The following is a 10,957-nucleotide window of genomic DNA, read 5'->3' on the forward strand; positions in this document are numbered from 1 at the left end:
CGCACGTACACGATTGAAACTTCGTGGCCCATGCGCAGAAGTCGGTATTTTGTGGAAGAGCCACACTCAAGGGGTCAAAGAGCCGCATGTGGCTCGTGATTTGCAGTTTGCCGACCACTGCTCTAGGCCCAATTTTTGTGTTTCTGCCAATTTCCAAAAAGATTCAATGTACTGTGGTCAATACTACTGTATGATAAACTAACTTCAGAGTTGCTGAGAGACTAGATCTTAGTTGTTCTCACCACAAAAAAGAAGTGATAATTATGTCACACGATCGAGGTGTTAGCTAAAGCTATGGTGGTCATCGTATTGCAATATGTAAGTGGAACAAATTAACATGTCGCACACCTTGAACTTACACAATGTCATATGGCAGTTCTCTCTCAAGAGACTCAGTGTGGTAGTTGCACTGGCCATGGCGGCAGTGGGAAGGGCCACTGTGGTCCCGGCAGCAGTGACCAGGAGCAAATTACTTTGGTTCCAACCAGACACGCACAAGGGGGCCGGCTGCAGCGAGCAGTGCCAGGCCAGGGACCAAGATGATGTTACCAGGGACCACTCCACTCCAGCAGGAGAGCGAGCTGACTGAATACTGGCTAATTGCTGGAGAGAGAGTCTGGGGTCTAGCCACGAAGGACTCGAATGTCACACTGGGATGGGACATTTGACACTTGCCACTGAAGGGCATCCGGCCAACCTCATGAAACTCGGAGTCATCCAGATATTAAGAAGAGAAAGGTCAATCCCAGCCGGTGTGGCTCAGTGGTTGAGTGTCGACCTATGAACCAGGAGGTCACTGTTCAATTCCCAGTCAGGGCACATGCCTGTGTTTCAGGCTCCATCCCCAGTAGGGGGTGTGCAGGAGGCAGCCGATCAATGATTCTCTCCCATCATTGATGTTTCTATCTCTTTCTTCCTTTCCCTTCCTCTCTGAAATAAAACAATATATATATTACTATATATATATATAGTCCTGAAATAAAACTTTATATATAACAAATTCTACTTTTTTAAAAAGAAGAGAAAGGTAAAGAATCATGAGTTTTTCTTTGTACCCTCCTCAGAATTTGCTTTTAAGTTGTCTTATATGAGATGTCTTCAGAAATCTCTATGACAAAACTTTAGAAAAAAATTTATAGTTTAAACCATTTTAGCACAATGGAAGGTCCTACCCAGTGGACATAACATGCACTGTCCAGCCTGTTAGCCACTCATGTGCACTGAGCACTTGATAGATAGAAGATAGATATAGATAGATAGATATATAGATATAGATAGATATATTGTTCTGAAATAAAACTTTATATATAACAAATACTATTTTTTTTAAAAAAGAAGAGAAAGGTAAAGAACCATGAGTTTTTCTTTGTACCCTCCTCAGAATTTGCTTTTAAGTTGTCTTATATGAGATGTCTTCAGAAATCTCTATGACAAAACTTTAGAAAAAAATTTATAGTTTAAACCATTTTAGCACAATGGAAGGTCCTACCCAGTGGACATAACATGCACTGTCCAGCCTGTTAGCCACTCATGTGCACTGAGCACTTGAAATGTGATGAATGGTAATTAGTTTCTGAAATTTTAACTTCACTTTAATTTGTATTTGAATAGTGGTATGTGGCTAATGGCTACAATGTTGAACAGTTATGACCTGTTCCGAAATTTTGGGTTTTAGTTGGTGGTGTATAATGCTGCCCTGTTTGAAGGAAGTTTAAGAAACTAGTTAAACTGATACAAAGAAAAAGAACCAGTACTTTTGTATTCTAAGAGCATCTCAAAGCTGGCACCTTTTTTCTTCTTCCTATTGTGTTTTTTAGTAAATACTAACAGTGAAATTTAAACAGGACAGCATCATTTCTTTTTTTTTTAAAGGAAACCCATTAATTGTATTAATTTAAATGTTAGTTTCTATCAATTTCTATGTAGTGAGCAAGAAAGTTATAGCAGACATATGTCATTTTGCTACTCAGTATCCACTCACTTTTGTCCTGGTAATAGAACAATGATTGGTTTGTGTTTTTGAGTAACTACCAACACCACCCAAACCCCTCCACCCCATTCATATCCCTGTCCTAGCGCGCACGTGTGCACACACACACACAAACACACACACACACACACACACACACACACACACACACACAGGATTTACAGTTGTGAATACATGAAACACAGAATTTATTCTTGTATTATCATTTATTAATTATTATATTATTTTTCCATACAAGCAACTGTAAGCCTACTCTTGCCCCCTTCTGTATATATACCAATTAATGTATATACATATATCTAAAATTATTTCTAGTTCTACTAGTATCTATTTACATATATGCCAAAGTAAACAGGAGTTCATACTGACGGCTCTGACTCTAATTCAGAACCACAGGGTTCATTCTGGTTTCCCCTATTACTTCTTTTTAACTTTCTATTTGTCAGTGAGAAATCTGGTTCCCACTACCTACAATTTATTTACTTATTCATTCAATCCTACTCCACATGTAAAGTAGTTTCAGAATTGCTGATTTTCACCCCCATTAGAAATAAATTTACCAACTTGGGAATAATGTTTAGGCACAGGATTTTTTTCTAGCCTTTCATTACCAGTTAAATATATTTCTGTTTTTTATTATGAGGTTTGAATTGGCTGGCCTGATACCTTAATCTTTTATAGCATAATTTATAGGTATTATAAACCCTTATTTTAAAAAAATAGCAAATTTTCTCTATTTTATAATGTGCATTTTTTTTTCAATACACTTTGTGCTGATGTTTGAAATCTATTATAAGGAACCTAAATCCATGATTAAATCCTTGCAACCTTACTTAAAAATGAGGAAATAAAAGAGCCTCCATACAGCTTAAAAATAAACCCACACCCATCAAAAAGGAACAAAATTATGTGGTAATGTCATCATTTGACTGTCGTGATTACTTGAGTTTCAAAATCCTAATATATACAATGGGAAAATATGTGGTTACTGGCCCATGATCTGACTAATATTTGTTGGATGAATAGTGGAGGCTTGTTGGGCCACCATGGCATCTGTAATCATCACTAACAGCACTCTATAGTTTGCAAATACCTTTTCACCTACACTCCTGTTCTTTATTATTTTACACCTATACTGTGCAGACAAACATTCATATAATTCTCATGATCATTATACCCAGCTTTCCAAGGAGAACTACAGCTGAGTAACTTAAGTAAGTGTTGGAGGAGGTGCTTGAGGGGACATGACCTCCAGGAACCCTCAAGCTGGATCTGGGCAAATGCAGGCTCCTTTCCCCTCACCTGTCCTTGAGATGGACATTCCGTCCACGAGGAACTATTTCAAGGATGCAACCTTGGGAGAGCAGTGTGTTGTTGAGGCCATCTGGACTGGCTATGTGCCTGAACTCAGTTAAGGCCTACATATAAACTCTTAAGATCCACTCATCTCATGGCCACCCAAGGCCAGCCTAACATGCAAGTTCCCTTGTTTATTAAACCTGCCATCTGCCAACCTGGAGGGGTCTGCCTCTTTCTTCCTTCTTTCCTGCCTCTCCATGTACAGGGACCAGTTTCAAACTTCACCCGGGCACTCCCGAGTCTGTGGGCCAAAGCTAAGCTAGTTTCAACCTAGGTTATCTAACTCAAACTCCCATGTTCTGTCCTTTCTGCTAGGTTATTGATAAGGTCATCACGTTAATGAGGAAAAATGTCATAGTGACATCACATAGGTCATTGGGCTCTTGCAGACAGAGGCTCGTGTCTGGTTCAAGAGAGCTGTGGGCGGTACCTGAGTCCTGAGTCCAGAGCAATAACACATGTCCCTTTTGTCATCACACCATTAGCCATAAATCAATGACATAAGTGGGCATGCTGTTAAAGAGATGGAAAATATAGACATTTAGGTTTTTGGTTGTTTTTTTTTAAGCCCAACATATATTTCAATGTCTCCTCTTCCTTCTTCTTCTTTTGGCCAAATAAAAATGTTCAAATTATTAACTTATAGAAATAATCAACTCATCAGTAAGGGCTGAAAAATTTTACATGTAACTGACTTTGGGTTTACGCCCAGCCTTCATAACAAACCTGGAAAAGACTCGGGGTCTATCTTAGTTCATTTCACAGGGTAGCTGCCTGGTAAATGTTTGTTGAATTGGCCAATTATTCAAATCCCCAAATATTTACGGAACTAAACTCCATAGAGGCTCCAAGAAGAAAAGGTCTCTGTCCTCAAGGAGCAATGACCTTGTTGAGGAAACTAGGCATAAACACCTGCTCATACTGAGAGACAACAACACAAGAGTTCAGAATAATAAGGAAAGAGCTAGCATGCAATCACTTACTGATAGAGGGATAGTGAAGATTTTCTGAGCAGAAAAAATTACTCAAGGACAAATGGTTAAGTGGGTGTTTTACATGAGCGATGGTTTGAATTCCATCTTAAAGGGTGACTAAACTTTGGGTGGATAAAGGTATTGAAAAGGCTGCTATGAAAGACATGAGAACAGGGAAAATCAAAGATTTTCTATCTAAAAGCCTGTTTTTTCCATTAAAGATGGAGTGCAAGGGAAACTTCAAAGAAAAAGAAAGGTAGAGTACAAGGGTGTTGGAGTAAAGATATTCATGTCAGAGCAATCGGTAGACTTCAATTATTGATCTCAAAGAAGCAAAATGTCTCAAATTTTCTCTAGGACTTTGGAGATTAAAATAAAAGAAATTAACTAAAATGTAAGTTTTAAAAGAACAGATAACTGTTCTGTTCTATTTTTTCTTTAGCTACTTTTGAAACTATAAAGAAATATAATTTGGAAAAGTAATTGTCTTGGAGTTTAAATGTAAAGTTTAGCTACAGTCTTGATGTTTTTGAGTTAAAGTTAAACTATTTAAATAATGAATGGATTTATTTTTCCCATGAATATGATTGCTCATAGTTAAAGTTCAATGATGTGTTTTATAAAAATCCCAAATGTTTTTGTCTTTTATAAACCACATAATTTTTTCAACTTCTACATTTTAACTGAGATTATGTGGAAAATAGTTTTCTCTTTATTTCTCTTTCATTCATTAGCAGCATATCAGATTTATAGGTCATTTCTTTCATTCAGTAACTTGAGGTTCAGTTTGGTTTCTGAAGTTTGCAAAGAATCTTTTTTTATATATATTTTTATTGATTTTTTACAGAGAGGAAAGGAGAGGGATAGAGAGTTAGAAACATCGATGAGATAGAAATATCGATCAGCTTCCTCCTGCACACCCCCCACTGGGGATGTGCCCGCAACCAAGGTACATGCCCTTGACCGGAATCGAACCTGGGACCTTTCAGTCTGCAGGCCGATGCTCTATCCACTGAGCCAAACTGGTTACGGCTGCAAAGAATCTTTTTATAAAGCAGTCCCACCCTGAACTTGGAAACTAAGTTTCCTGCCTATATGTCTATCTGTAAAGGGCATGAAATTATTTCTTAGAAGTAATTGCCTGATTTTGAAATATACACTTCATGTCTAAGAATGAGATCAGAAGGAACACTTTTCATTTGCTGAGGGAGTCAAATAAAACAAAATGAAAAGAAGCGAATTTGTTATTGGAGGAAAAATTATCATCTCCCCCCCCCCAAATAGCACCATAGCCACATGTCAAAGCATACTATGAATAGAAAAAAAGGTCTCTTCTTATTTTTTATATTTTTACTGTTAATGTAGCTTGTATGAGGCAGCTGCAAATCTTCACTTTTATGGAAACAATCCCACACCCTTGTTCACCCCAAAGAGTTATTTTCTTCCAACTAAGAACAGATTTTTTTTCCCTTTCATAAGAACATAGAAATTTGAGAGACCAAGATGGCGGCATAGGTAAACACCGCAGACTGCTGCCGCAAACAACCACTTCAAAAATACAACTAAAAGACGGAACGGACATCACCCAGAACCGCAGGAAGGCTGGCTGAGGAGAGACTCTTCAACTAGAAGGAAAAATAACAGCACACCGAGGCTCAGAGGAGGCGCAGTGTGGAAAATACTCAGGTGCGGAGGTGCGCGCGCAAAGCGGGCTGGTGGCTGAGAGCGCGGTTGTCGTTTTCGGTCAGGGGGGAGTCTCAGACTCTGAGCTCCAGATACGGGCGAATCGCTGGGGACTCGGACCCAAACGGGAGAAGCGGGAGTGTCTGGCATCAGTTGGAAGGCAGCTTTCCCTCCGAGGTTTGCAGCGGTTCCGGGGGTTCTGAGAAGCAGAGCCTCTGGGAACAGGACTGAGGGCACCATAACGGCTCCCTCCGCCCGCCCTGTTGAGCCCGCCCCGCCCAAGCCCTGCGCAGAGCCATTTGCCGGATCGCCTCAGGCAAAGATCAGTTTCTTTGATATCATTATTTGAATAATGATTCCAAGCCCCACACTCTTTGGATAGTAAACTCAATCAGCATGGCTGCATGGCTGCAAGTTTCTTTGATAGTTTTATTGGATAAACTGTTAACCACAACCTACTATTCATTAAGTTGAAGGAGTATTGGGTCATTAAGACTTCACCCTACAAAAAAATTCATCACTGGATTGAGCCAATTGAAAAATAAAAGTTTGATATATTTTTGCGTTTCCTAAGAACTTTCTTTGTCCTTTATTCGCTAGATATGATTTGGCTTCATAACCAAGGTTTTGGGATCTCTTATCCTCCCACATGGCTCTGCAGAGTTTTCCTTCACTTGTAGGGTCTCTCTCCAAGTATTTTAGGAACAAAGAAGGATAGAGAAAAACATTCATATATGTTGCTAAAATATTGGCAAGTATAAATGTCAAAAATTTTAAATTTAATTTTTTTAAGTCAGCTCTCATCTTCCCATCCAGTGATAAAGTGGAAATTATTTACTCTGGGAACTGGGACTGCTTTACTGATGAGTCACGGCTGCCATGACATGAGGCCCCATCGCGGGTCCTGTGCGTTCTCTCCCTTGCTATCTATCGCCGGTTTGTAGGTGTATTGAAAATGAGCCACGCGGGTGTACACGTTTCAGCCCAGAAGGAAAGGCCACTGACCTATCTGGAAGGGGAACTCATGAGGAGTGTTGAACAAAACTTTTGGATAAAAATCAAAGGCTATGTAAAACTTGATCTAAGCAAACTCTGTAAACACGCATGGAGCCAGAAATAAATGTTGTGTATTGGCAAAGGCTCAGGGCTCAGAAGCTAGGCTTTGAAACTTCTGGTGCAAGTTTCAAGCTTTCCCTGTACACTGAAAATATTAGTATTTGCAGTTTATTATGGCACCACGTGGTTGTTCCCTAGAGAGAAACACAAGCATTCTCAATGTTATTCTTATCTACTTTTTCCTCCATTAAGCCAGTTGTTGCTTTTTTTTAGATATAGGAAATACAGTCTTTAAAATTTGCCTGATAATTTCCTATAGATTTTCACAAAAGGTAAAGTCATGTCTCCACATATATAGTGCTACCCCATCTCCCCCCTGAACTCCAAAGAGATTATAACACTTGTATATCCCTACCTCTGGACCCCTCTTCCTTATTTTTCATAAACAAACATATATATGTGTGTGTGTATCTCTGTATTGTATATATATCTATATATGTGTGTATATATTTGTGTGTATATGTATACACATTTCTATATATGTACAACTATTTATGAAGAGACAGATCTATTAAAATTACATTTTAAACAAATAGCTCTTATTGACTACTAAGTCCTACAATAGAAGCTATGGAAATAATCATCAAATAATAACATGTGAAGCATGTTCTCTCATTCTGCATCTCAATCTTAACCTATGCTTTCCATTTCACCTGGAAAAAAAAATAAAAAATAAAAATAAAAAAATAAAAACAAAAACAAAAAAACAAACAAAAAAAAAGAACATAGAAATTTGAAAGTTAGAGATCATTCAGTCTAACTTTATTCAATAGATGAACAGACGAGGGTAATGCAGGAAAACAGTCCTCCCCTTCGAGCTCACGACACTCAGTGGCATTAAGCTTGTCTAAAAGATCAGGTGGTTACAGAACTCCATGTCTTGGCACAAGCAGTTCCCCTTGCCTGGAATGACCAGCTCCTTCCTCATCAGGAACATTATCTTCTCTTCCTCCTGATTCAAAGGCCACCTCATCTACGGAGCCTTCCCCATTAGTCTGAGGCAAGTGCTGTCTTCTGACCCCTGTGTTTTCCCAGAGCTCCCTGTTGACACCTCTGTCGTGATACTTGTCAAGGTGCGTGACAATAATCTGTTATATGTTCAGACTCTCGCCGAACCATGAGTGACTCAGTTTCAATTCTTAATTTTTACATATCCACTGCCTAGCATAGCACTTGCCCCAGGAAAAGATAAGAACTGAGGATTGAATGGTCAGCCGGAAGCTGGTGCAGCTCTCCTCACCTCCGGTAGATTGCTGACACGTCCTCAGATCAGTTTCTCACCTACATTGATATCATTATTTGAATAATGATTCCAAGCCCCACACTCTTTGGATAGTAAACTCAATCAGCATGGCTGCTTGTTTTAAAGTTTCTTTGATAGTTTTATTGGATAAACTGTTAACCACAACCTACTATTCATTAAGTTGAAGGAGTATTGGGTCATTAAGACTTCACCCTACAAAAAAATTCATCACTGGATTGAGCCAATTGAAAAATAAAAGTTTGATATATTTTTGCGTTTCCTAAGAACTTTCTTTGTCCTTTATTCGCTAGATATGATTTGGCTTCATAACCAAGGTTTTGGGATCTCTTATCCTCCCACATGGCTCTGCAGAGTTTTCCTTCACTTGTAGGGTCTCTCTCCAAGTATTTTAGGAACAAAGAAGGATAGAGAAAAACATTCATATATGTTGCTAAAATATTGGCAAGTATAAATGTCAAAAATTTTAAATTTAATTTTTTTAAGTCAGCTCTCATCTTCCCATCCAGTGATAAAGTGGAAATTATTTACTCTGGGAACTGGGACTGCTTTACTGATGAGTCACGGCTGCCATGACATGAGGCCCCATCGCGGGTCCTGTGCGTTCTCTCCCTTGCTATCTATCGCCGGTTTGTAGGTGTATTGAAAATGAGCCACGCGGGTGTACACGTTTCAGCCCAGAAGGAAAGGCCACTGACCTATCTGGAAGGGGAACTCATGAGGAGTGTTGAACAAAACTTTTGGATAAAAATCAAAGGCTATGTAAAACTTGATCTAAGCAAACTCTGTAAACACGCATGGAGCCAGAAATAAATGTTGTGTATTGGCAAAGGCTCAGGGCTCAGAAGCTAGGCTTTGAAACTTCTGGTGCAAGTTTCAAGCTTTCCCTGTACACTGAAAATATTAGTATTTGCAGTTTATTATGGCACCACGTGGTTGTTCCCTAGAGAGAAACACAAGCATTCTCAATGTTATTCTTATCTACTTTTTCCTCCATTAAGCCAGTTGTTGCTTTTTTTTAGATATAGGAAATACAGTCTTTAAAATTTGCCTGATAATTTCCTATAGATTTTCACAAAAGGTAAAGTCATGTCTCCACATATATAGTGCTACCCCATCTCCCCCCTGAACTCCAAAGAGATTATAACACTTGTATATCCCTACCTCTGGACCCCTCTTCCTTATTTTTCATAAACAAACATATATATGTGTGTGTGTATCTCTGTATTGTATACATATCTATATATGTGTGTATATATTTGTGTGTATATGTATACACATTTCTATATATGTACAACTATTTATGAAGAGACAGATCTATTAAAATTACATTTTAAACAAATAGCTCTTATTGACTACTAAGTCCTACAATAGAAGCTATGGAAATAATCATCAAATAATAACATGTGAAGCATGTTCTCTCATTCTGCATCTCAATCTTAACCTATGCTTTCCATTTCACCTGGAAACAAAAGGGGTGGTATTTACTGGGAAAAGATATTTCTATATACATTCTTGGTCAGAGCAGGAAGTAACCGAAAAATCTCATGAGAGACTTTCTTGACACCCAGCCAGGCCAGCTTGGTAGATTCCAGATGTTTTTGAGCTTATTATAAACTTTGAATTGTTATCTGAACCCTGACACTTGCCATTATTTCATTCCTCCCCTGCCCCCCCCCCCCAAAGATTTGAGGTGATATGTCTTTAGCCTTAAAGGCAACACTCTTAACCAAAACCCTCCCATCTATGTCCTCACTGTCTCCTTAAAACAACGAAAGCACCAGATTACCCTCTAAAGTTTCCAAAAATGTAAGTTCTAGTTTTCAAATATTATGTTGCTATGAATCCAGTTCTCTGGGGGATTGATTTTATGATTAGATGTGCTTTATCTCCCGAGTGAGAACACCAGGAACCAGACTCTGTAAATTCTACATGGATCCCCAGCCTTCTGCTGCTCCCCATCCCCTAACCAAAACTGCCCCAATGTGGAATAGCAATGAAATATTTTCCAAATATATATTCCCATAGATATAGATAGAGATAGACATAGATATAGAGATATAGAGAGACAGAGAGATAGAGACATAGAAAGATATAGATATAGATATAGATATAGATATAGATATAGATATAGATATAGATATAAATTAGATATAGATATAGATGGGTCTTGCAAATAAAAGAGAAAGTGTTTTTTTCCGATGGGCACTGTTCTCTGGGTAGCTTTACACACAATGAAAGGCAAGCCTTTAGGACCACGATGCCTGGACTGGAACAGCACTTGGCAATTTGCATGAGTTTGTCCCCTTCCTTTGATGACGGTGACATATGGTGACTGGACGTGGCTTCCTCTTCCTCTGGGAAGTGAACCACAGGTGGAAACGTGTCCTCTGTCAGGTAGTTCGGTTCCAAGAGGAGATGCACTTTAAATTTAAATTTGTTCCCACTCACTGATTTCTGTGCCCAGGGCCACGGAAAGTGCATCAGTGAGCCACTCTTTCTGGACATCAGTGTCACACAGTGCTTGACACTGTTCAGCAGAGTCAGCAATGTGACTCAAGCCCAGTTAAATGA

Source organism: Myotis brandtii, unplaced genomic scaffold (assembly GCF_000412655.1).
Source record: "Myotis brandtii unplaced genomic scaffold, ASM41265v1 scaffold185, whole genome shotgun sequence".
Taxonomy (NCBI): domain Eukaryota; kingdom Metazoa; phylum Chordata; class Mammalia; order Chiroptera; family Vespertilionidae; genus Myotis; species Myotis brandtii.